Source organism: Protopterus annectens, chromosome 16.part0 (genome assembly GCF_019279795.1).
Source record: "Protopterus annectens isolate FY-2018-M chromosome 16.part0, PAN1.0, whole genome shotgun sequence".
Classification (NCBI taxonomy): domain Eukaryota; kingdom Metazoa; phylum Chordata; order Ceratodontiformes; family Protopteridae; genus Protopterus; species Protopterus annectens.
The window spans coordinates 791,832,713-791,859,765 of NC_056750.1; positions in this window are offsets into that span (position 1 = coordinate 791,832,713).

Sequence of the window (27,053 nt, forward strand, 5' to 3'; positions counted from 1 at the left end):
CCCTCATAATTCCACAATGCTTCCATTAGGTTTTAGAAGAAAGGACTATGGTCATTGTTGAACTTTGGTCTGTAATCGTCTCTGTGGTGGGATCCATCATGAGCTCTCATCCTTGAGTGCTTCTTTGGGGCAAAACTCCAAGGTGTAAAAATTCCTCTTTTTTCATGAAAGATGAACAACAATAAAAATAAAGGTCCCAGGTGGTGGAGGTAGCCCAAACCAAGGTAAACCAATCTGAGGGAGCTGAGATGCCCCAGCCAGGATGAATAGAATAAATGCTAGAGAGTGAACCTTAGCATCTATTCAGACATTCCGAACTTTAAATCTTCAAAATAAGACATCTTGAGTCAGTATTAATTTAAAGAAATTTAAAGAAGCTTTAATCGGATTAGCACTTTTATCTTAAAGACTTTGTCAGATCAAGAAAAACTGAACTGCAGAGGTGCAGGACCTTCTCACTACCAAACTGCAGAGAAGGAAAAAAAAGGAAGGAAGATGAATAGACTAAGGGGCAACTCATTCACTGCCCTGGGCATAAAAAGTACAGTTTTGTACCTACCATAAATGTAGATGTTCGAGGATCCACATTGCTGCAGTCATAACCTGTGGGTAGTCCGCTGTCCTCGGTCGGCCCGAATACCAAAGAGTTAGGCTGGCGTCGGTCATGGTCGCCCGGAGCTGACGTCAGTACGTAGTAGTACTTAAGCGCATGACCGACGCCATATCCTCAGTCTTTCTTGCCCCAGGTGTCAGAAGGCTTTAAAAAGGAAAGGCCAGAGCCAAAAAAGAAAATGTCCAACAACCACAAGGGAGAAAATAACAATTATCCCAAAAGAACAACAACAACAACCCCAAACAATAGAGGGGAAGGAGGGAGGGAAAATAGGACTGCAGCAATGTGGATCCTCGAACATCTACATTTATGGTAGGTACAAAACTGTACTATGTTCTTCGTCTCACATTGCTGCAGTCATAACCTGTGGGTAGAATCCCAAAGCAAAGGAAAAGGGAGGCTGGCAAACTAAAAAGCATTAGGAGCTGCTAACATGCCCTGTAAGACTGCAGTGGCAAACCCAGCCCTGGACTTAGAATAAAGAGGGAGATGGTAATGCTTAGTAAAAGTGTGAACTGAACTCCAAGTAGCTGCTTCCAAAATATCCTTAGTAGCTACACCCCTCAAAAAAGCAGTAGATGTGGCAGTAGCCCTGGTGGAATGAGGTCTGATCCCAGCAGGAACATTCTTCCCATGATGAGAATAACAAAAAGCAATACAATGACCAATCCACTTTGAAATAGTCTGCTTTGAAACAGCTTTCCCTTGTGAACTCAAAGCAAAAGAAACAAATAACTGTTGAGTCTGTCTGAACTCCTTAGTTCTGTTCAAATAGTAACGTAACTGCCTGTGTATATCCAAAGAATGCAAGATTTTTTCCCCTTTATTTTGGGGACCAGCATAAAAAGTAGGCAAATGGATAGACTGGTTCAAGGCCACATTAGAAATCACTTTTGGCATAAAAGTAGGGTTAGTACGTAAAGAAACTCTATCCTTATGGAATATCAGAAAGGGTTCAACTGCCATGAGAGCCTGCAATTCAGATACCCTTCTAGCAAAAGTAATGGCCAACAAAAAAGCAGTCTTCCAAGACAAAAACTTCAATTCAGACGTAGCTGCAGGTTCAAAAGGAGGCAAAGTAAGCTTCTCCAACACAAAATTGAGATCCCAGGAAGGAGTAGGAGCTCTACGTGGGGGTCTTATATTTTTTGCCCCTCTAAGAAATTGTTTAAACAAAGGGTGAGAAAAATAAAGGAGGGTCACAATCATAGTGAGCAGAAATGGCCGCAGCATGAACCTTCACAGAGGAAGATGACAAACCCTTGTCTAGTAACTCAGTAAGGTACTGTAGTGTAAAACTCAAATTAGGCACCGAGACATCAAAGCCCTTTGTTGTGCTCCAAAGGAAAAATCTCCTCCATTTATCAGCATAAACTTTTCTAGTGCTGGGCCGCCTGGCTTCCAAAATGACATCTAAAACCTGTTGAGGCAGCTGAGATCCCACAGGCTCTAAAAGAGAATACGCCAGGCCGTTAGATGCAGGGACTGCACCCTGACATTGAGCAAATGACTGCTTGACTGGGACAACAAGTGAGGAAGCTGTGGCAAAGTCCAAGGAGGCTCCTGAATTAAACTCCTCAGCAGAGGATACCAGTGCTGACGTGGCCAATCTGGTGCTATTAGAATCATGCAAGGCTTGTCCCGCCTGACTTTCAAGAGTACCTTGGGAAGGAGAGGCAGAGGAGGAAAAGCATAGACGTGAAGGTTGTTCCAACTGAAAGATAGAGCATCCACTTTCCAAGCTTTTGGGTGAAACATCTTTGTGCAAAATTTTGGTAGTTGGAAATTTAGAGGAGAAGCGAACAGATCTATGTCTGGAGTTCCCCAAGAACACTGTCAACTGTTGGAATACCTGAGGATCCAATTTCCACTCGTGGGGGTCCACAATTTGTCTGCTCAAAACATCTGCTAGGGAGTTCTGTGCTCCTGGCAGAAACCGTGCTTGAAGAGTGATGTGCAAACTCAGAGCAGTCTCCCACAATATCATTGCTTGTCTGCAGAGAGGGTAAGAATGGGTTCCCCCTTGCTTGTTGATGTACCACATGACTGTAGTGTTGTCTGTTTGAATCAACACCTGTCCTGGTTGAAGTAGGCCCTTGAAAGCTATCAGGGCAAACTGGACTGCTAACATCTCTTTCATGTTGATATGCAAATGCTGTAGTCTGGGAGGCCACGTGTCTTGAATCCATTTCCCATTGAAGTGTGCTCCCCAAGACAGGTCTGAGGCATCCGTCGTTATGATCTGACCCGCCTCTGGTCGGGTCACAGAGAGTCCCTTGTTTAGGTGACATTCCTGTGCCCACCACAAGAATTCCTTCTGGATGCAAGGTATTATCTGAATGACAGTGTCCAAATCGTGGCAGTGTTGAGTCCATACACTTTTGAGATACCATTGTAACTTCCTCATATGCAGTTTGGCATTGGGAAGTACTAGAATGCAAGATGCCATGAACCCCAAGGCTTGAAGGACTGTCCTTGCAGTCAGCCTGGACAGTACTGATAATTGCTGGAAGTATAGGTGAAGAGTTCTTTGTTTGTCCGGGGTCAGAAAAGCCATCTGAGAAGCTGTATTCAGTCTCACACCCAGAAAGCACATGTCCTGAGAGGGTACTAGACTGGACTTTATTTCGTTCACAGAATACCCTAGGCACCTTAAAACTGCCATTACATACTGTAGCTGTTGAAGTAACCTGTCTTTGTCTTGAGCAAGAATCAGGCAATCGTCCAGATAAGGATAAATTTGTATTCCCCTCTGTCTGAAGAAAGCTATGACAGGAGCCAGAACCTTTGTGAACACCCTGGGCACAGTAGATAAACCAAAGGGCAATGCAGAGAACTGATAATGAGAAGTACCAGCCCGAAACCGCAGGAATCTCCTGCAGCTGGGCCTGATAGGAATGTGAAGATAGGCCTCTTTGAGATCCAGAGTTACCATCCAGTGATCTTTTCCTAGCATAGGCAGAAGTTGCTGTAATGTTAACATCTTGAACTTTGGAATGTCTAGGTATGTATTGAGAATGGACAAATCCAGAATTGGCCTCCAAGTGTTTCCTTTCTTTGGCACTAGGAATAGACGGGAATAAATCCCTAGGCCTACTTCTGACGGAGGTACCACCTGGATTGCTCCCATCTGTAAAAGCAAAGAAATTTGTTCCTGAGCCTCCAGCCTTTGCTGAGGAGGTACATCTGGCATGCCTTTGAAGGGGGGAAAAGTGTGAAAATAAAACTTGTAGCCTTGATTTATTATTTCCAACACCCATTTGTCCTGGGTGACCAAATGCCAATTTTGTTTGAAAAGTGCCAATTTTCCTCCTAGAGGAGCTGCCAGAAAAGAAGGATCTGGCAGCTGAAGATACAGGTTATTGGGTCTGTTTACGAAAAGGCTGACCCCTGCCCTCACCAGAAGATTGTGCAGGAGAACTCCAAGTCCTAAGTCTGAAAGAACCCTGAGCATGAGCCCTGCCCCTACCACGTCTAGACCTGCCCTTAGACTGAAAATCCGAAGAAGGGTAGGACCATCCTCTTGCAGGCCAATTCCTGCTAAACTTAGGGGCTGCACTTGCAAAAATCCTTAACCGTCTGCATAGACTTAGCTTTATCTTCCATCTTTTTCAAGACTGACTCCACAGGGGAACCAAAAAGAACTTCAGATTGAAGAGGAGCATCCAAAATCCGAGCTTTAACATGCTCTGACAAATTTTGATCCTTAAGCCAGGCATGTCTACGAATAACTGAACCAGTAGCAGCCACCCTGGATGAAGCCTGAAGAGCATCAAAGCCACACTGCAAGGAATGTTTACCAACTTGATCTGAAGCGTGAACCAAGTCCTGCAATTCCTTACACTCTATACCCTCAGATAAAGCATCTACCTTAGATTTCAATTGACCTAACAGAAAGTTCTGATACTTCAGCATATGAAATTGGCAATTTAAAGCCCTCATAGCTAACGTAGAAGAGGTGTACACTTTTTTCCCCACCTATCCAACGCTCTAGAATCTTTATCCAAAGGAACTGGATTCTTAACCACAGAAGCCCTGATACCCTTCGGCCCTTGAACAATAGTTTCCGGGTCAGCTCTAGGACTCTTATACAAATATTTGTGTGCCTCTGGAACTCTGTAATACCTGTCTGGCTTGACAGGGGCAGGGGGTAAAGAATCAGGATTAAGTGAGGCTTCAGAAAAAACATCCTGAACAACATCTAAAACAGGGGGAATAGCCAAAGGCCTATGTTGTGGCAAAAACAAAAATTCCCTAAGCCTTTTTCGTGAGTCTGAAAAATCCTGACCTTCCCACTTGAAATGCTCCCTCATGGAATGCAAAGTTTCAGAAAAGGAAAAATCCTCTGGAGATGAAGCAGAAGGACAGGAATCCTCTGCATCCGAATCTGAATAGGGAGGAAAATCCTGAATATCCTCAGCTGAGGACTCAGAGTAATCTGAAGAATGCTCCATTCCCTCTAAATCTGTCTCCACCCTAGGCCTCTTCTCTGGAGGGGGCATAGAACCCCTGATCAAAGTAATCAAATCCTCTGCCATTTTCAACATATGTTTTTTAGGAACAGAACCTGAAGAACTAGAGCTATGGCCCGCACCAGTAAGACCAGGTTTAGCCTTAGCAGGGCCTTTAGTCACTGAGGTAGAGGGCCTTATAACCTTTTGTAAAGATGGAACTACAGATACTTGAGAAGCACCCTCGGCCTGGCCTAACTCCTGAGAGGCCAACTCCTGCAAAAGTAAAGGTTCCCCCTGGGATTCAGCCGAGACCTCGGCTGGATCCACAGATTCAACCGTAGATTCCATAGAACTGGCATCCGCAACGGACGACTCATCCGGTTTAGACCTTACAGATTTATCTTTAATGTTGTATGTTGTAGTTACACCGCTTACTGAAAACAAGCCTAGCACAGTCTAATCTACATTTAATGGTGCGCTTATTAAATCTAGCGCAAAAGCGACACCCGACTACATCGTGCTCAGGCCCCAAGCAAGGAATACAGAGAGAATGATAGTCCCTATGAGGTATCTGTTTCCCACAAGAAATACAATTATTAACTTTTTCTGACATCCAGATTAACTGAGGCAAGAAAAGACAAAAATTTTCCCCAACGGGGTACTTAGCCCAACTTGGTCTTCGGTCTGAAACTCGAAAATTGAAAATTTCAGAACGCCGAACGGCACTTGCAAACGCTGCTTCTGCTTCGGACCACGCGGCAAGAAAGACTGAGGATATGGCGTTGGTCATGCGCTTAAGTACTACTACGTACTGACGTCAGCTCCGGGCGACCATGACCGACGCCAGCCTAACTCTTTGGTATTCGGGCCGACCGAGGACAGCGGACTACCCACAGGTTATGACTGCAGCAATGTGAGACGAAGAACATTAAAGATTACTATGAAGAGATACCCTGCCTCTTTGAAAAACTAAGAAAGGAGGGAATATCCATGAGATCCAGAAGTTCAGACACGCTCTTGGCTAAAGAAAGATCCAAAAGGAGAACAGTCCACCAAGTACAATGTTAGAAGGAAGCTGAAGAAGCAGACTCAAAAGGAGCCTGGGTCAGTTTTTCAAGTATAAAACTTGAGGTCCCAATAAGGCAAAATAGGCTTCCTGGGAAGCCTGATATGAAGGACGCTTTTGAGAAATTGCTTGACCTGAAATCTAGAGACCAGAGGAGGAGAGAAGGGCAGACAAGCAGAAACTGTTGACAGGTGAACTTTAACCAAGGATATGCCAACCCAGCATGGAACAGATCACACAGATAAGACAGAACCAGAGGAACATCCACAGATAGGGGATCCTAACGGCAAGAAAGGCACCAGACAGAAAATCACTTCCAATTGGACATATCAGATTTTCTGGTGGTGGGTTTCCTGGCCTCCTGCAGAACCCAGAACATGTCCTCAAAAAAGAGGTGCCTAAAAGAGATCATAACCCTGTCATTCACAGTCTCTGTTGAAGAGTGGACAGATGAGGATGAACAAGAGATCCCTTGTCTTCTTTGGGAAGATCCACCCTAGAAACCTGAGAAAGGAGGGCCAAAACATACCTGATCACATAAATCTTGTAGTTGATGGCCCTAAAGGACAAGGTGGCAGCAGTATAAACCTTCTTGTTCAACCTTTCTGTGGCTCTAATATCCTTAACAAAAGGCAGCAACTTGGATGGCTTGTTACAACAGGAGAGACAGTACAGAAGGGTCAGCAGAAGGGCATTTATAAAGAAATTTTTTTGACTCCTCAGGTACCTTGTAAAATTTAGCCAGCTTTTTCAGTGGAGGCAGCTGAGTGTCAGGGGCTACAGAAGCTGCAGAAAACACATCTAAAAGAGAAGACAGAACAGGAGAAGGTTTGGGATACTCCATCTGTCGGAGCTCATAGTACCTTTTATGAATATCAGAGACCTGGGAACAATCCCACTTAAAATCCGTCATGCAGGCAATGGCATCCCCAAAAGAGAGCTCTTCCAAAGGAGAGTCTAGACTTAAGGAATCCGCCTTCTGAACCTTAGCCCAAGGGAAGGTATTTGGGAGGAATATGTTAGGGATTCTTCTCCTGAGTCCAGATCCTTATTTGAGGAATCCAATTATCTAGGCCTCTTGACTGGAGTGGAAGACCATGGGAGCAGTTACAGGCTTGAAAGCCATAAAAGCATTCAATAAAACCTGCCATTTACTTTGGGAATCCTTCACAACAGGCGGAAATATGCTTTATCTTTTCTTTCTTTTTCCAAAGGTGTACAAAATACTTCGAGTCATCCACTTTCCAAAAAAGTCACAGATGTTAACAGAGCCATGGGAAGATGGTGCTTGACCTTACCTAGAAGTGACCTTTTTCTACAGGACATCTGCATGAAACACCTTCAGAGAATCAAACCCCCTGATGTGACTCTGTAATAGTTGTAGGAATCTCCTCCCTCACTAACATCTGAGGAATCTTCCTCCTTGGCCCTTTGGATATTATCAACTGAGGTTCCCCCTCAATGTCATGTACAGATGTATGCGTGTTAAAAGCCGGATCCCATGATGGCCTCCGACAGGGTCGCATCACAGGAATCTAAACCAAGCACCAGACAGTTTTCAGGGCTTTCACCAGCCTCAAGAGAGATGTCTGGGGAGGCTGGAAAGCAGCTGAATGAGACCTGACTTTTTTTGAAATCTTTCTTGGCAGACAGCTGTCCCTTGGATGGGAGGATTCTGCCATAGCACCTTGAGCCAACAACTTAAAATGTTGGTTTTCCAGGTATGTGGACAAAGAGGAGAGGAGACTATGGAAGGTCTTGAGCACAAATGCCTGGCAGAAAAAGAACACTGCAAATGATCATGGGAAGCATCTCAAAAAAAAGGCACTGGTCGTGACAGTCTTTATGGGGAATCTGCCTCCCACACTGACAACTTTCCCTTTCTGGCTGACATGAACACAACAACAAACAATAAGAAAAGGAAGAGTGGTTATCTGAAGAAAGAAAAACAGCTTGGCAACCATCACAGCAGAAAGACACTCAGACTGATGATCGATGATGGTGTTCAGACTGCTCAGCTTGATGATCGATGATGGTGCTCAGACTGCTCAACCTGATGATCGATGATGGTGCTCAGACTGCTCAACCTGATAATCGATGATGGTGCTCAGATTGCTCAGCCTGATGATCGATGATGGTGTTCAGACTGCTCAGCCTGATGATTGATGATGGTGTTCAGACTGCTCAGCCTGATGATCGATGATGGTGCTCAGACTGCTCAGCCTGATGATCGATGATGGTGCTCAGACTGCTCAACCTGATGATCGATGATGGTGCTCAGACTGCTCAACCTGATGATCGATGATGGTGCTCAGACTGCTCAGCCTGATGATCGATGATGGTGCTCAGACTGCTCAACCTGATAATCGATGATGGTGCTCAGACTGCTCAGCCTGATGATCAATGATGGTGCTCAGACTGCTCAGCCTGATGATCGATGATGGTGCTCAGACTGCAGACAAAGAAGTTCTGAGTGTGTGCGTCTGTATGTCAGCTTCATGCCCTATGCCTTGTGTGGGGAGCATTTGTGTGATGTATAGCACCTATAAGAACAAAAGATTTTGGTATGCCGGACGGACATTAGGGTATCCTTGGCAGGAGATCCCTTAGGTAAAGAATAATGCAACAGTGATATCTAAGGACATCTACATACTTGTTCTATGGATACTTTAAGTAATGAAAACTCTCATGTCACTAGGAAAGATATGAATGAAGGAAAAATTTAATTTTGTTCACTGACTACATTTAGCAACAGAAACAAGGAAATTAAATGTTACTGTAGTTTCAGGAGTGCACAGACAGATGATATTCAGTAGTCAGTCACGAGTTTAATAACATGTAGGTAATGAGAAGGCATGATAAATTAACTACTTGTATAGTCTGTGGTAAAGCGCCATAAAACAGGGGCAACATCCACCCGTTTTCACAGCTACAACCATAAACGAACTGCAAGTCTTTGCATTTGATGACATGTTTTGTTTTCCAGAAAGTACTTTGCCATGTTTGCAAGAACAGAGTAAAAGTGAATAACCATGCATTCAGTAACATATATTTCAATGTGCTTATGTAGTTGTTTAATGCAAACCCCTTGCCATCATGAGAGAAATCCATAAGATATAAGATGCAAAGGAGAAGTATCTTGTCAATAATTATCTGATGTGTGCTTTCTGTTCTAAGTTTGTTAGAAAGATATACAGGCAATATAAAATAGTAAGACAATCAAATAAAATCTGCTAATGGCAAGAGAAAATTATGGGCTCATTTCTTTAAAAAAAAAAAAAAAAAAATTATTTTGAGACCAGTTAGGATGAGACTACAATGCAGCCTATCTTATAATGGGGACATCCAGACAGTCTCATCGTCTAGTTTTGGCTTATATTTGAGGAAGAGTCCACAGAAACGACCTACTTCAATTTCAGCAAAGATCATAAAAGGATATCAACCAAATACAAAAGCTCTGGAGACAGACACCTTAGGAGCACCTTTGGCTAAATACATAATGGAATACTAGAGATGATGGGCAACAGCAAATGGATTCTTCTCTTAAGAAAGGAAGTTTACCAGTGAGGTACATCAGGGTATACTGATCTATTTTCAAGTACAAATGACACTGTAGAGGTATTGAAAGAAAACATTTGACATTGTCCAGATTATGCAATGCTTTTTTACCTGTTAAACATGCCCATAAAATATTTAACTATGCTTCTTTTGAATTTTGTAAGGTACAATTGTGTAAGTTAATTTACCATAACAGTAGTTGTTCAAATAGATCACTGGTGCAGTAGCTTAAGTCACATGGATTACACACAGTCACGGATATTACAACTAGTAAGCATCCAAACATTTAGAGCAACTTCTACTTGCTATAACTGCTGAAGGGCTCAAGCAAAGCCTTATAAAATCAGTGGTTAGTGAACCAAATCTTCAGACCTTTCTTACATCAGAGTAGAAAGGCTAGAGCCCTGCCTTTTAGGTATATGATATGGAAAAAAGTAAATAAAAATATTCACAGCCTGGCAAAAATCATAAAACAAAAAGGGAGATGGAGGAAAGGTGTCCCTACTACAACAGTGATCCATTTGAACAAATGTTATGGTATATTAACTTACACAATGGTAATGTGCTCATTAGATCACTGTAGCAGTAGCCAAAGGTATATGGGCAGATTACCCCAGCTAAGAAAGAAAGCAATCCAGCAACCCCTGGAGAATAGGCCTGGAAAAAGAATACAATTTGTAATGTTTTGAAGAAAGTATGTACAGTGGACCAAGTTGGTGTACAAAATACTTCTAGAGTCATCCACTTTCCAAAAAAGTCACAGATGTTAACAGAGCCCTGGGAAGATGGTGCTTAACCTTACCTAGAAGTGACCTGCCTTATTAAACATAACAGAAACTAATAGTGTGAGACAAGCATTTGTAAATTGTTTGTTTTGACATTGACTGTCCCTTTTTTAACTTTATGGGGTAAAACAAAAGCTGTGCTGTCCATTTTCATTCTTCCTCAACTGATGGGCCTTGGATCTGACTCTGCCACTTCTACCAGATCCTTGGATCCAAAACTCTCAAGCTACTCCCTTTACCCAAAAATCTCCATCAGCCTAACATATCTCAGGTTGAGTTTGCTGCCCTTACAGATAAAGGGAGAATATCTTACAGAAATTAATAAAAGACAGAAGAAAAGGAGCTGCAACTAAAACAAGGAACAAAGGAAAACCCTGATGTCTTTCCAGAAGCAAAGGGAAGGGGGTAGGTAGGTGGGATGGTAAAGAAGAATGAAAATGGAGAACACAGATGGAAGGTTATGGTGAGTATGTAAATTTTTCATGTGATATCCTTTTCTTTCATTCCTCAACTGATGGGACACAGCCCCTTGCTAGCTGAACCTTGGGTGACCCTCATGGAAGGACATCCCATAGTAGAAGTACAAAGCTAAATGCAGCTCTGGTCCTGGAAACCAAATCCAATTTGTAATGAGCAATAAAATTGTGAACATTAGTCAAAGATGCAGCTGTGGAAATGTTATGGAAGCCCTTGACCAAAAAGCTGCAGAAACGGTCATAGACCTCATGGAATGAGTTCTAGGAGGCTTAAGCAAGGATAATCCTCTTTTATTACAAAGGAGATACAACTGGTTAACCATTTGGCCAGTGTAACTTTGGAAACTGGATTTCCCAATTTGTTAGGAGAGAAAGAGACAAACAATTGGTCACTTTTCCTGAAATCTTTGGTTCTATGTAGATAAAAAAGTAAGTTGTCTATGCACATGCAAAAGATGGGGCATGTACTCTCCCTTATTTGAAAAGTTTGGAAAGAAAACTGGAAGGTTAATGACCTGGTTAATATTGGACTCAGAAGCTACCTTAAGCAAAAAAAGATGGGTTGGTCCACAAAGACACCCTGTCTTTGTGGAAAACCAGGTAAGATATGGTAGACAGAGTCTGGAGTTCAGACACTCGTCTCACTGATGTGATAGCAACTAGAAAATTGGTTTTCCAAGACAGAAAATTTAGATCTGCCTGGCTTAAGGTTCAAAGGGAGTTTGAGTCAAGGCCTGTAGCACAACACTTAAATCCCAAGGAGGGGTAAGATCCTTTAGCGAAGGTCTAAGTAAAAAGGCTCCTTTAAGAAAGGCTTTACAGAATTTAGAAGAAGCTGAGGCAGAATTATTTTCACCTAGATGGAAATTTGAAATGGCAGCCAACTGGACCTTAATAGTAGAAAAGCTAGCCCCCTTCACTGAATATTGAAGCTAAAAAATCAAGTAAAGCCAGAACAGGAGCATTAAAGAGATCCAAATCCCTGTTAGGGCCCAGAATACAAATCAAATTTAGTTTTGCAAATTTTTCTTGTGGAAGCTTTTTGAGAAGATAACAAAATATGATGGACTAGGGAAGAAAGCCTGGGCTGTGTAGTAATGAATGGAACTGGAGAAATCATGTGGTCAGTTTGAGGCCTGTTATGTCTGGATGAGCTATTCTTGTCAGGTGAGACAGGAGGCCTGGAGATGGATTCAATATCCAGGGCAGACTTGCGAGGTGAGGCCAGAGGAAGGGGAACCAAATCTGATGAGGCCAAAAGGGGGCAATGAGGATAGTTGAGCTCTTTAACTGAAATGCTTTCTATAGAAATTTGGGAATGAGAGTTAATGGCGGGTAAGCTTAAGGAAGACCAGAAGGCCAATTGTGGACTACAGCGTCTCTCGGTGACTCCCCCCCTCCACCCCCACACCCCCTGTTAGAGGGATCAGAGCAAACAAACTGCTGCACTTGCTGTTAAGGGAAGAAGTGAGTAAGCTGCAGCATGGTCAGCCCCATCAACAGAACATACTACTTTGGCATTGAGAAACCACTCGTGAGGCATCAGAATTGACCTCCTTAGTCTGTACGCAATCATGCTGGCTTTCTCTGGAATGTGCATTACTATTAGAAAGGGACTGGAAGAGATCGCCCACTATCACACTCTCATTGCTTTTTCGACAAAGAGGATAAGACTTGGTTCCACCCTGTTTGTTGATGCACCAGACCACAGACATATTGTCCATCTAAATAGTAATTGTCCCAAAGGAGTGCATGCCTTGGAAGGCCTACAGTTCTAGGAGAACTGCTCTCATTTCCAGGACATTCATATGCATCTTGGCTTCTTCAGGGATCCACATACCTTAGATTGTCCTTTCCAAGTGGTGCCACCCCAACCACAGTTGGGAGGCATCCGTGGTCACCATGCCCATGGGCAGGTGAAGAACAAATGGACGGTGTTCAGAGTTTTCATTTGGATGATTCCACCAAACAAGATGCCTTTTACATGCTTGTGTGATCTTGACTGGGGTGATTAAAGGATGCTGAAGAATGGATCACTGAACTGGCACAGTCCATTGAAAAATTCACATGTCAAACTTGGCTACAGGAACAAGGGTGATAGCCGTTGCCATGAAACCCAAGGCTTGTAAAATCAGTCATGCTGGAAGAGAAAAATGTTGTATTACTTTCCTCTACTGGGTCTGGGATCTGAGTGTCTGGATTCGAGCAGGAGGAAGACAGGCTACCTGTCCAGATGAGCACCTATGAATTCCAGACTGTGCATAGGGAGTGAGTTGTGAGTTGCTGCAACTGACTGTGATGCCCAGATGCAATCAGTCATCTAGGTATGGAAATGCTCAAAATCCCAGTAGTTTCAAGTGAGCTGCTAATACCACCATGCATTGAAGCATGCAATCAGTCATGAGGGATTTGGGCACCCAGGTTGATATCAACCTGACTTTTGACCACCATGTTGCTTCCATTGTATGGAAAGCCTTTTACATGGCTCACCTCATAAGTAAGGGCATCTCATCCAAGGACAAGGAGGTCATAACATCCCTGTATTTTTTTCTTATAAGGCCCGTTATTGAGTACAACACCCCTTTCGGCATGTACCTAGCAAAGCACATGCAGCAGCTGGAGAGACCACAGAGGTTTTTCACCAGGAGAATGTAGAGCATCAAACATTTACCATACACAGATAGGGTAAAAGCCCTATCCTTCTACTCAGTTTCATACAGACTCCTCAGAGGTGACCTCTATTTGGCATACAAGGCGATCTCGGACCCCGGCTTGATGGAATTGCTGCATATCCGCAAGTCAAGCTCCACTTGAGTAACCTGCATGCGTGGCCTCAACCTGGTCTGTGACATCAAGAGGACTTGTTGGCAGGACAGATTTGTGTTCCAGAGACTCCCTCCATCTGTGGAACAGACTCCCTCTCCATATCAAGCAGAGTACCTCTTTTTATGCGCAACTTGGATAACTGGATGGGAAACAGAAAATTCACCCCTGGGATTCTACCCGTGTCCCTGCCGGACAGGGGCATTGGGTGCTGACTTGTCTAAACATGGGCTAAACTCTTGGCTAGGCTTATAAGGGCCTCAGAGCCAATAGCCTAGTAACTTTCTATGATCCTATGAACACACTGGGGATTGTGGTGAGATCAAAGGTCAGTGATCTGAACTGGGAATGATTAGCTCCCAGCTGGAAGTGCAAATATCTTCTGAAGAGACTGTTCATTTTGATGTGATAGTACCCATCTTGAAGATCTATCAAGCATATCCAATTGTCTTTTCACAGTAGCGGCAGAATGGACCAAACTGTGACCATCTGAAACCTTGAATACTGCACACACTGGTTTAGTCTACTGATACCCAGGATGGGTCTCAAAGTTTCCTGTCTTCTTTGATACTAAAAAGAATCTCGAATAGGTCTTGGATCCTCTTTGGTCGGAGGGGACCTTCTGGATGACTCTCTTTTCTAGTAGCTTTTTTCTTTCTAATACTGCTGCTTCTCTCTGACTGGGTGGAACTTCAAGGACTCTCTTCTTTTTTGTAGGGAGATTTGGGAAAATGGTATGATATAACTTCTGGATATAATTCTCTGCACCCACATATCTTTTGTTATGGATGGCCAGGTTCTATGGTGCAAGGGCCAATGGCCCCCGATTGCCTCCAAAGGGTAGCAGTTGTGGCTCCTTTCAGGAGCACTGGTAGAACTTTTCCAGGAAGGAATATCAGAAGCCCTGGTTCTGTGAACCACTTTTGCCACGGAAGCAGCATCTTCCATTTGAGTTCCCTCTGCCACTAGGAAAACTAGTTCAGTAAGAGTCTTGAAAAGGACCCTGGGATTTACGAAACCACATTCTCCTACCTCCCTGTTAAACATATGCCCATGGCAGACAGAGTCCTTTCTTCTTGCTCACATCTGCAGTGTGTGGCCTTTGCTTTGGGGCCAATTAAGGAAGATCCATCAATGGGAATGTTGATGAATGAAGACTTAAAGGACTCTGGAAAATCAGAGAGTCACATCCAGGCATATCTCCTAATTGCTATACTTGAACTCACCACCCGTGAGGTACCTTCCACTGCATGGGAGAACAGCCTCCAGGATGCAATAGAGATCAACTGGAGGGTGTCCAATTGTAAGGAGAGACTATCTTGGTCCTCTGCAGATATGGACCCAGAATGAGAATCAGAAAGTTCTTTAGTCAGATCCTAGCCCCCTGATCAGCCGTCAATGCTTCGGCTCCAAGAGTCGTTCCGGCTCCAAAAAGCTTGGTGCCAACTGACTCAGGAAAGTTATTGGAGTTGAAGAATAGACTGTCCTCAGATCTTATGACAGCTCCAGGGGTCTTGGATCTGTGGGCTCCAAAAGAGTGGGTCAGATCAGAGAAGAAGAGACCAAGGAGGAAGCAGACAAGGGTCAGCAAATGGATCCAGTGGGAGTCAGAGTCAGAAGTACTCTCATCTGCACCTGAGCTCTGAGGAATTTTCTCATCATCCTATCCACATCAGCCTTGGATAAACTTCTGGAAGGCCTAAGAGAAGATGTGGAGGATGGATATCTTGAATCTCTGTGGAGGGGATCCCTCCAAGAATATGGGAAGGGAGCCAAGAAGTGACTGGATCCAGTACGAGGGGAGGTGCTCAGATCCTGGTTGATTCTGATTTAGAAGTACTTGGATAAGAGGTGGTCAGATCAAAATTTTTTGACATCTTAGATGGCAGCTCCAAGCAAGGAGATGAAGAGGATGTGCGATTAGGTTATATCTTGCTAGATTCTTTACCTTTGAGAGTGGAGTCTGGCTTTTCTTTACCCAATGTTGTAGAGGGGGGGTTGATCGCAGCTATGGAAGGAGAAGATGAAGAATTAGAAGGGAGAAGGCCCTTCAACACTAGCTTGTTCCTCCTGAGCAAGCACTCTGGAATTGAACACAGAGCAGAGAGAGCAATCCGCATCTAAATGTGCTGCTCCCAAACAATATTTCTCTGTGGGCATATGAGTTTAAGATTTTATGCCCATAGTTGATGCATTTTTTAAAACCAGTAGGCTTGTCAGCCATACTGGCCTACTAAGCAAAGTCCAGAAAGGAACTACAAAACTACTACTAATTATTATTTTTTTTTAAGGAATGAAAGGAGGAAATGGAGAACGAACAACTACTAACAATGGTAGTGTAAGGAATATGCTAACGAGTAAGGAAAAGAAAAAAAAATTGAAAAAATATAGAAATTTTAAATAAGAGGGTAACAGCAATGGTACTACAGAGAAGTTCCTAGACATGTGTGGCAATTGCATAGGAATATAAGGGAGGTAGGAGAAATGAAAGTAAAGTATGTAAAATAAATTAAGCCAAACTCATGATTATGTTAGAAAAAAAAACTCTCAAATGCTCGACAGTGACAGGAACTGTCTAAAGCTGAATGGTGGCAAATGAGATCTGGGGTATTTTAGGTTGATGGAGCATTGTGGGTAAAGGGAGGACCTCAAGAGTTTTGGATCTGAGAATCTGGTAGAAACAGCAAAGTAGGATCCAAGACCTATTATTTGAGGAATAAATTAAAAGTATAGCATCAGATTTCACAGTAAGCCAATGAGGGAGCAGGGTTATAACCAATCATGTCCATGACATATCAAGCCAGCGGGATGAAGGTGCTATTCAGCCTACTTACCATATGAATTTATCATTAGTCAAGGCTCTGCTTCCACACTGGCTATGTTGACAATTCTGGTCATAAAACGTCTTATAGTTACAAGCATTTCTTCCTGTTTCAAGTTATGATTTTCTTGCTAATATTACCATCAACTCCTTCTGCTTACTCTTTAATACTATGTACTAGTTTATTTACAAAACCCACAGCATTAAAGTAGTGTGATATTATCATGAGTGTAAATTACAAAATGTAATACCATTCAAGCTGGTGCATGGCAGTGGGTCCTTACTGTGGTGCAAGAACACCAACATTACAATGTACAAGAGCTATCTAAACATTTCAAACTTACACACTATGAATACTACTACTACTACTAATAATAATAGTAATAATAATGGAAAATAAAGTCCATGTCTGTTTTTTTCTATATAGAAACTCTAAGCTTGTCCTTATTTGACCTATTATAGTTCTCTATTCGGGTGATGATTCCTTTTGTGTTTTTAGTTCTATTGGTTCTCAGGACGTGAGGTTGTTCCTGTAACAATATACAGAATGCCTCTTCAGGATTCCTTTGCTGTGGTTGCCTGGTGTACCGGGTGGTAAAGTTGTTCATTTAGGTGTAGCAGGTGTCTAGAAGGAAATTAACCTGCCACCACTAATGGGGTCAGACTCTGATATTAGAGAAGTAATGGAATTGGTGCTTTGACCAAATAATTGCACATTTACTGTGCTTCCTCAAATCTCTGCAAAGTGGTTCAGGATGAAAAAAGTCTCAAGGGTTCCAAGTTTGATCTTATTAGCCCATATACTGCATGGTTTCCAGCCAGGGTCTGTTTGTGTATCTGTATAGTGAAATTGGTACATCTTGTCAGTGTGCTACCATTTACCAGTATAAACATTACCAGTAGAAAGATTTGTGGTTTGAGAAGCTTAATTCCAGCACACGTTTAATGGAGCTTACTTGGTTTTATCCTGCATGGTTAATGGCATTTAATCTTATTTGCCAGTCATTTTCTTTTTTGTTTGAGTTTTGTGTTAATGCTGTGTTTGAGTGGGCCCCCCTCCATGATATCAAGCAGAAGGAACTTGAACACCGAATGTCCTGTGTCTGGACTGCCTGTGATGTCTCTAATGTTTTAGAGGAAGTCCAGAGAGTCCAAAATGAAGGATTTCACAATTTGACTAAGCTTCTTAATCTAGTGTTCCGGGTATATGGCCAGAGGTTCTTTCAACAAGCCATCCTTTGCTACTACTACTGGTCTGTATGGGGGGAGGCATGGTCCAGTATGATCTTGTGCAGTTTGAGGATGTCAAAAAAAAATTCCATCCTGGGGTGGAGGACAGTGATAGGGTGTTGCCAATCAGGTTTTCCTTCTTGCTTCTATCCTGTAAGTACTGGTATGCGGTGGGGAGTATGTTGAAATGGACCTTGATGTAGAAGTTTGGTTTTCCAGCAATTCCATGCTTTTCTTGTTGTAGGTTTCCCCTCCTTGTCTGCTTTCATGATCCTCCTTTGTTGCCTTGTTGCTCAGTGTTTTCTAAACCTCCATTTATAACTTGCTGTTGTTGAAGAATCATTTCTTGCTTGGTTATGAGACAATCTTTTGGATGCCATCCCCATATTTTGGCTTAAATGACATCAGGGTAGGGTGCACATCAGTGGGCGGAAGTCACGTGTCTTCTTCCATCTTTTTTGGAGGAGGGGTAGCTTGTGGCTCTTTCATTTGTACTGCCCTTCTTCTTGTCTTTGAAAAAATATTTTCAGGTTCAGCTTGCTTACTTACAACTTGATGGTGCTTTCAAGTTTGCTCCTATCCCATGGGATAAAGGTCAGCCCTATTTTTTTTTAAAAATCTTTAATTCCATTTGGATGAGTGGTTTCTTCGAATGGTTCCAAACCTTGGTCTTAGTTAGGTTACCTGTGAGAGCTGTTGCAGTGTCTCAGATCTCTTGCCAGTTCATGTGCTTAGGCATTTGGTGGGTTCTCTCTTGTAGTTTCAGATATCTTTGTAGTTGGTATGGTTGTCTTAGTAGGTCTGGTCCTTTTGCCATGATTGCTATGCAAAACTTCAGTTCCTGTATGAGTCTGCTGGTGGTCCCTCCTGTTTCATTTAGTTGACTGGGGAATTCCTCTTCAGGGGGAAAGTGTCTTCTTTCATCCTTGTGTTTTTTTGGGGACCTGTGGAGTTTGTCATGGTTCCTGTCATTGTTCTCTATGCTGTAGTTGGATGGTTCATAAGGGCCTGGTGGTCAAAACCACAGCAGACGGCTATCCCCACTAGCCTGCTGTGGGTTTAGATCAAGGGCAAACCATCAAAGTTAAAAATCAGATAAGTGGAGGATAAAATAAATGTGGTTAATTTCTCAGAGAGAGAATGTATGCATAAATGGAACTCATTTTCTCCTTTGCAGACTGACAACTGAAGAATATTACACTCTTAAAATCTCTCTGTTGTACAAATAAATGTCCAGGAAAAAGGTATGACTTTTATTCCCCATGACTGGAATAAGGTGGTAAACACTATCGCTAACTTAAAACTGTATGTGCAGAAGCTGAAATTTGCAAGTGTTTTTTCATATTAAAGTGAAAGACACCATCAATATCAACAAGTGTTTTTTGCCTTACCATTAATCTGATGATGACTGCCTTTGAGAGTAAATGCGAGACAGACATCAGTACAGCACTCAGCAGACCTTGCTGCAAGAAGTTTTACAATATGAGCAAAGATGAAACTGAAGTCCTTAGAGGTATGAGTTTGGATAAATCATGTTGGTTCATGAAAGCTGACAAGGGAGGGGACATATTTGTTACTGACACTGGCAAATATATTCTAAATATCAAAGGGATGTTAGTAACACTGACTTTTATCATAAACTCAACACTGAGTCTGTCAGTTCTGCATCACGGCACCCTGCAACAGCTTTATGAGAAAGACCTTATCAATGGAAGAATTCATGATTTCCTAGAAATAGCCCTTCTTAAGTTACTAAATTTTCTTGGGATTCCCAAGACTCGCAACATTTTTTAGGACTCCAAATACAGGCAAGTGGGAGCAGAGGAAGGTGTCATCACTGAACCAGCAACAATTTTTCTGGAATATCATATTAAACCCTTGCCTAGTGGGGGTAATTCCTTTGTTTGGACACTCGATTTTTGGAGGAAAATTAAATCAGTTCTTGTCACTGGTGATTCAGTTTTGGTGACTACTGATAAAGTAGCACTCTGCAACATGCTGGCCCATGTGTACTGTATAGAGGCTGTGAGAAATTTCATGACTTAGCCCTCCCAGGTGAGATTACCGTAATTTTTAAGTTACTGCAGTTGGGACTGAGCAACAGTTTTTTGGGAATTTAATTGCAGTATTTACAAACAAAAAATGTAGAATTGCAATAGGAGCAGCTTTGGTCCCTAGCGTAGCTAATACGGCATTATCTAAGTGGAAGAGTGAAACAATCCATAAAGCAGAGTTCTGGTGCTTCATCAAATGTTACATGAGATTTGCTGATGACATTTTTATTACATAAGAAGGGTCAGTGGAAGCTCTTAAGAATTTCTCTGTACACTTGCACATACCAAATTTTTTTTTTTGAAATTTATTACTCATCAAGATTACCATAAGGTTAGTTTTCTGGATCTCACTCTTTATAAGCACACAGAGACACAAGAATTTTACAATGATTTATTTCACAAACCTACCAGGGTAATTTTAGCACCATGCACCCACAAACGACTAAGTTTAATGTAATAAAGTCACAGGGTATGCAGATTACTTGCTTGTCCAGAAAAACAGCTAATTTTCTAAAGAATATGCATGAACTCCACAGAAATTTTCTTGAGAGGGAGTATGAAAGTGGGGCTGTCAGACATACTTTTGATCCTATAAATGACTTAAATCAAGGAAGGATACTTCCTTATACAAACCACAATCAAGTTTTTTTATGTGATTTCAGAAGTCCCTGCACTTCCCAAAGGGCCCACTCAGGCATTGTTGGCAAACTCAAGAGGTTAGGTAGAAACCCTTACGTCACCTGTTGGATATCCAACTGGCTCACACACAGGACCTAGGAAGTTAGAAGTGAAGAGGCCACCTTTACAAAAAGGCCAGTCACAAGTGGAGTCCCTCAGGGATCAATCCTTGACTGCTCCTTTTTCACATTTACTTCCCTGAAATCAAGGCCAATGTCAAGGGCCTCTGGCTCACTAAATTTGCAGACAATTGCAAATCAGGAGCAGTCACAGAATCCCCCACCAACACAAATGCTCTCCAGGAAGGGCTGACAAATGACTGGTGTCAAGAGCCATACACTAAAACTAAATGCCAAGAAATGCATAATAGTATCCCTTCGGGAAGTCATCCAACCCTGGTAACTATCATATTGACAACACAACCCTAAGAGCTGACCCACTAGTCAGGGACTTGGATACACACACATAGACAGTAATCTAGTCTTTGACCATCATGTGTCTACAGTTGAGGTCATTCTATGTTGTACAACTTATAAACAAAGGTATGCCATCTAGGTCCAAGGAGGTCACTGTTTCACTGCATTCAGCATTCACCAGAGCTATAATTGAATACAATGAGCCCTTACATACCCATACATATAAAAAATAGTTCAAACCTCATCTCATATTGTAAATACTACAAAACTGATTTGAATTTAGTTTCTAATTTGACTTTTATGCCACATTACCAAATATATCTTTATTTTCTTTTTAATGTACTTTTAATGTACTTTCGCCCATGAATGCCTGATTATTTTGTGCTTTACACCTTGGCTGAGCCAAAAACATGTTCAGTGGAATCAGATGCTCTACTATGGCAAACAAAGTTAAATAAACACACAGTCAAAACTGATGAAGCCCATAAAACAATGTTATTCTCTGTATGATGCACCTCTGACTAGTATCACTGTTAATCCTAAGTACTCTAAAATAAGACTTGTTACAGCCAGGTTTTAAACTAACATGACTTGCAGTCACATTACTGAATGCAAGCAAATATAAATCTGGAATTTCAAGAGTGACATTTGCAAGTGCTGCTATATGCAAGCACTTAATATCAGCTGAAAATGTTCGGACAGCATATACTTTCACATGCACATGATGTGTGATTATTTTTGTGATATGTCACTACTGATGCTGATATTGGCACAGCATCAGGCTTGTAGATTTTCCCATGGACTTCCAGAGTGTGAAAACATTGTTTGCTCTTTTATCTACTGATATGGTGTGTGTCATCATGTAATACTTTGCGGATTACATTAAGGACAGTTACTCATGCTTCAGGCATGATTTTAGTTTAGATTCCCTGTGTTTATGTCACAACATGTCAAAACCTTTTCCCATGAATTATGAGAGTGGAATGGTCTAACAAATACATACCTGAGAAATGTTGTAGCATAACTAAAAATACAAAATCGGCAGTCATATGGGTAAAATGAACATTATTTTATTGAAAGCTCTATGACAAATGGGACATTTTGCACTTTGGTGACACTAGTTTTCATCAAGCTTTATACTTCTTTATTGCATAAACTGTGTGAAATATACTTCTAATATGCATATGGGGGAAGCTGTGACAAAATACATACTTTCGGCTTTAAGAACTTTCGAATATCACCTTTACATACCTGAAATACCCTGACAGCATTTTTTTCAAATCCCTTTTAGTACATATTCTGGCAAGACTTGGTTTAAATAAAAACTCCAGGATATTCTAGTTGTGAAAACACAATACCAGCTTTGTTGAACTTCTAAAAATACAAGGACATTTTTTTTGCACATGCATAGCTCCCAACCAGTCAGGGACACTTTTGAAATATCAATACTATTAACCTGAGACACTGACAGAATACAAGAATGGGAATTAATATACATTTTCTGAAGTAAAAGAAGTCTATAACTCTAATTATTGTCAATATTTATTAAGTGTAATTATGCGTGTTTCATCCAAAGTCACCAGTTGTAGGACGGATTAAGAGGGACAGAGCTAAATTGTCAGTCAAAATCAGGGACATTTAAGAGGTATGTGTGCATGTTGGGAAAGAGATATTACATAAAATCATCTATTGTTGTTTCCTTTACTTATGAATTTTATATCTATTCTGCACAACTTGCACAAGAAATAAAAAACAAACAAATGTAGTGCTGCACTCCTCACATTACCTACAGAGGACGCTGTACTACCATAGTAACAGTATAAACAATATTATAGCACATCAAAGAATAGTACAGTTGTGTAAGCAAATTTCCCATAACATTAGATGTAATAACTGATGCACTAGGCTAAGCTATTAGGTGATATTCAGCCAAGGATATGACCAAAGGCAGCTTTTTAAAGCTTAAGGCATCTTCCACGCTCCCTAACCGCCAGGGGCTTGAGCAGAGAGACAGTGCCAAAAATTTCAAAGCATTCTTGCTTCAAGAAGGAAGGCAACAGCCCTGAAATGAAAAATGTTAGCAAAGTAAAAGTAAAACAATAGTAACTATATAACCAAGGGTATATACAGCGACTCCCTGGCAATACATTAAACAGAAACTAAGAAGGTGGGTGGAGGGAGGGTACTGCTACTGCAGCAGTGATCTAGTACATCATCTACTGCTATGGCACAATTGTACTATGTTCAATAAACATGGGGGAGTGATGGACTCCCCCTTAGTGTAATGTCCTCATTGGTCAGGTTGGACCACAATGCTGTCTCCCTTGAAATAAATATTTATTCTGGGACTTCAACTAACCCTGGAAGATTTAAAAAAAAACATTTCAAGGCTAACTGCTGCCTAATAAGTGACAGTCTAGCAAAGTTCCAAGCCATCCCAAACCTTGAGAACACAGCTGCCTCTGTGCAGATGTTAACCGAAATTCCGTAAAACCATACGCAGCTGCAAAGAGACACCTGTGCCTACCCAAAACAAATGTAAGCCAACCTCTAACCCCAAGCCACTCTGGTGGAATCTGTATATAAATAGGTTGTATAATTAAAAAAAAGGAAATCTTGTCCAAAAACAGGAAGAGCATTGTCCTGCAAGGTAAAAAGTCACTCATCAATATGAACAAGTAACTCAAGAGACTAATGAAGTCCAGAAAAGCCAAATTTAAGATAAAAATAGCTTCAAAAGTTAAGGAAAACCATAAAAATTTCTTAAGCTATGTCCTCATACTTAAAGGCAGCAGCATGCCAAACTAATGGTGAATGGAACTACCTATATGGAGATATGGAGCCAGAGGATAAAGCAAATCTGCTGACCAATAAATTTAGCTCCAATTTTAACCCCCAATCACCTCGAGTCAACCCCCCATGAAATATCAAAATATATTTAAATTTATATAAATGTAATACAACTAAAGCTATCGAGGAGAGCAAAACAGTGCATACCCCCTTTCTTGAACTGGCCGAGGGGTTCAACACAATACCTCACTTCACTCTGGCATTGTAGATAAACTTACAAAATTGACCATAAACCCATACGTTACCTGATGGATGACCAGCTGGCTCACTGACAAGACAGAGGTTAGGATAAGGGAATCCAACTCCGCAAAGAGGCCAGTCATTAGGGGAGTCTAACAGAGATCAATGCTGGGGCCTCTCCTTTTTATCATCTATTTATCTGAAGTGAAGGCAAACATCAAGGGCCTCCGGCTGATCAAGTCTGCAGAAGACTGTAAACTAGGTGTGGTCAGTGAATCCCCTAAAGAGGGCATGATGCTGAGAAACAACTGGTGCTACAGCCATGGACTAAAATTCAATGTGGAAAAATGCATAATCCTGGAAATTACATTAATAATACACCCCTAAAAGTAGATCCAGGAGTCCGGGATCTGGCAATGCGTGTTGACAGTAACTTGACCTTCGACAACCATGTATCTTCTGTGGTGAGACAATCATTCTTCATTGCGCAACTTTTATGTAAGGATATTGCATCCATCAAGGAGGTCAACGTTCCACTGTACTTGACTGTCTTCAGACCAGTCATCGAGTACAACACCCCCTTCAGCATGTTCCTGACCAGGCAATTAAAACAGCTTGAGAGACCACAGAAATTCCGCAAAAAATGATACAGGGAGTAAACAAGTCCTATGCAGACCGTCTGTGAACATGTATGATGTATACAAATCTATATCATAACCATAAAATTCCTTAGAGTATTGACATGTCAGCAATATTTTGGTAAATTTGGGGAAGCTTGGCTAGGCTTAACATGTCTCTTGGGCTGATAGCTTAGTAATCACCTATGAACAATAGTTCACCCACCAAAGAACCTTCCTCTTTAAAACTCCAGCAAAGGACCTGAAAAGATAAAGCATGTCAATGCTAAGTCCACAGTGACCGAAGGTAACACTAGACTTTCCTCATGTGAAGCCTGGCCAAGGGAAATATAAGAACCATGGAAGCCACATATCCCAAAATTCTGAGAATTTCTTCACAAATAGGAGTGTCTGATTTGAAAAACCCAAACCCCATGATGACCTTTTGGTGTATCATTACTTCGCCAGGAGGAAGAAAAACCTCCTTCCAGCACAGAATCAAGCAGACACCCCAGGAAAACTATTCTGTGTTTAAGAATGACAGAAGATTTTTGTAACTTCACTTGAAACCCCAGACTGACAAGTTGTTTCCGAACACTTGGAAAAGACTCCTGACACCTAAAAAAATAAAAAAATCCAAGGGTGAAACAGAGATGCTCACAAGTTCCAAGTCACAAGCCAACCAACTTTATTGCAGATCTGCAATCTGCAATAAAGTTGGTCAGCTTGTGACTAGGAAATTGTGAGCGTCTCTGTTTCACCCTTGGATTTTTTTATTGTTTTTTCGCTTTGGTGAAATTCTTGCTCTACGTTGTGTTTGGTTACTCCTGACAACTACCAAAAGAGTCTGAAAAGGTAACCATATGAAATGCTGAGATCAGTTAAAGCAAGTCCCGAAACACACAGACTGAATGGCTGAAAAAACAGATTTACATATACCAAGTCAAAGATGGCCATTTTGCAGAATATTCCATTTTCTCATAGGTATGGCAATTTTGAAGTAGATATATATAAGGTCAGGGGGTGTGGGGGGCTTGGCCCCAAATAAAAGAAGTTTAAAGGAGAATATCAATTTTCAAAATTTGCTATTCTCCTGAATTTGCAATCTTTTTTTTTCAGTTTGTTGGCATTCAAAGTTACAAGTGCCAAAATTTCAATAGGGAGCCATCTGCAAATACAAGGCAATCATCAAAATATGGACGTATCTGAATGCTTTGAAATCTACAATAAGCAAAATAAAAAAAAATAAAATTGCAAACAGTGCAAAGACAAGAGTACTGATAATATAAGCCAGATAAAGATTATCTAAACAAACATCTAAAATATTTACCAGTGGGAATAAAATAAAAGGCACATTTTAAATTCAGAGTTACAAAGAAAGTTAGTAAAGGTCTAAAGGGAAACACTTTTGAACTTTGGAACCTTGACAATGTTTCAAATCCTTGAATAAAGCCAAATGCCCATCTGGCAGGATGATACTAGTTCTGGCATCCTGAGATAACATTTGTTACAGAACTGGAGGCAACAAGGATATTTAGTTTAACTGTCAGGGATGAAACCACTTAAAAGGGAGGAAGGACTCCCATGCCAAATGTACCCTTGCTTTTAAAATCCATTTCTAGGAAATAATCTGGTTCCAAAGAAGAAGCTGTAGACCGAGAGAGTGGGAGAAGGGGGGATTTCTAGGGTGGGGGTGAGGCAGGGGGGCCTAAGAAGGTAAATAGTCTTTCTGACTTTTTGGATTCTGCTTGCTTTGAAGAGGCTATCCTGTTCCTTGTGAAGCCTCTTTGTCACTGTTTTTTAAAACTCTGCTGCACACTTCTGCTTTAATCACTTTTTTAAAAAGAGAGCTGAGGTGGAAAGAAAATGTTATTCATTTAAAAAAAAAAAAGAAGTTTTGAGATTTGGGTGACCCCATGAATCAAGTTTTCCCATTCATCAAACATCTTGAGAACCTCAGCTACAGAAGGGTGAAAAAGACCTTCTTTTCTAGGGGAGAATTTAAATTCTCAGTCTTAATATATTCTGGTAAATTTTAAGAACATTACAAAGCAAATCTCATGAATGACCCAGAAGCAACATCTTTGGATAGTGTCAGCAGCAGCATCATAAGAACACTTTAAATCATGTTTCATTACAGGAGAAGCTGATAAAATTGAGGTATTCAAATTATTACTCATCTCAGACAAGGTAAGGTTAACAGTTAACTATTCCATGTTCTTAAAAGATAGAAGCAAAAACTTTAAAATGAGAGTCTGGAAGTTTAAAATTCTGAATGTTAAAGTCGCAGAACAACAAACTTGTTCCTTAAATTTATCAAAAGCTTTTCATCCTTGTCAAAGGAAATGGGATTAGCATCAGCAATCTGTTTAGCAAAATCATATTTAGATATGGGGATAACTGCAAGGTCTAGTTTAGGGTTAGAAAACATA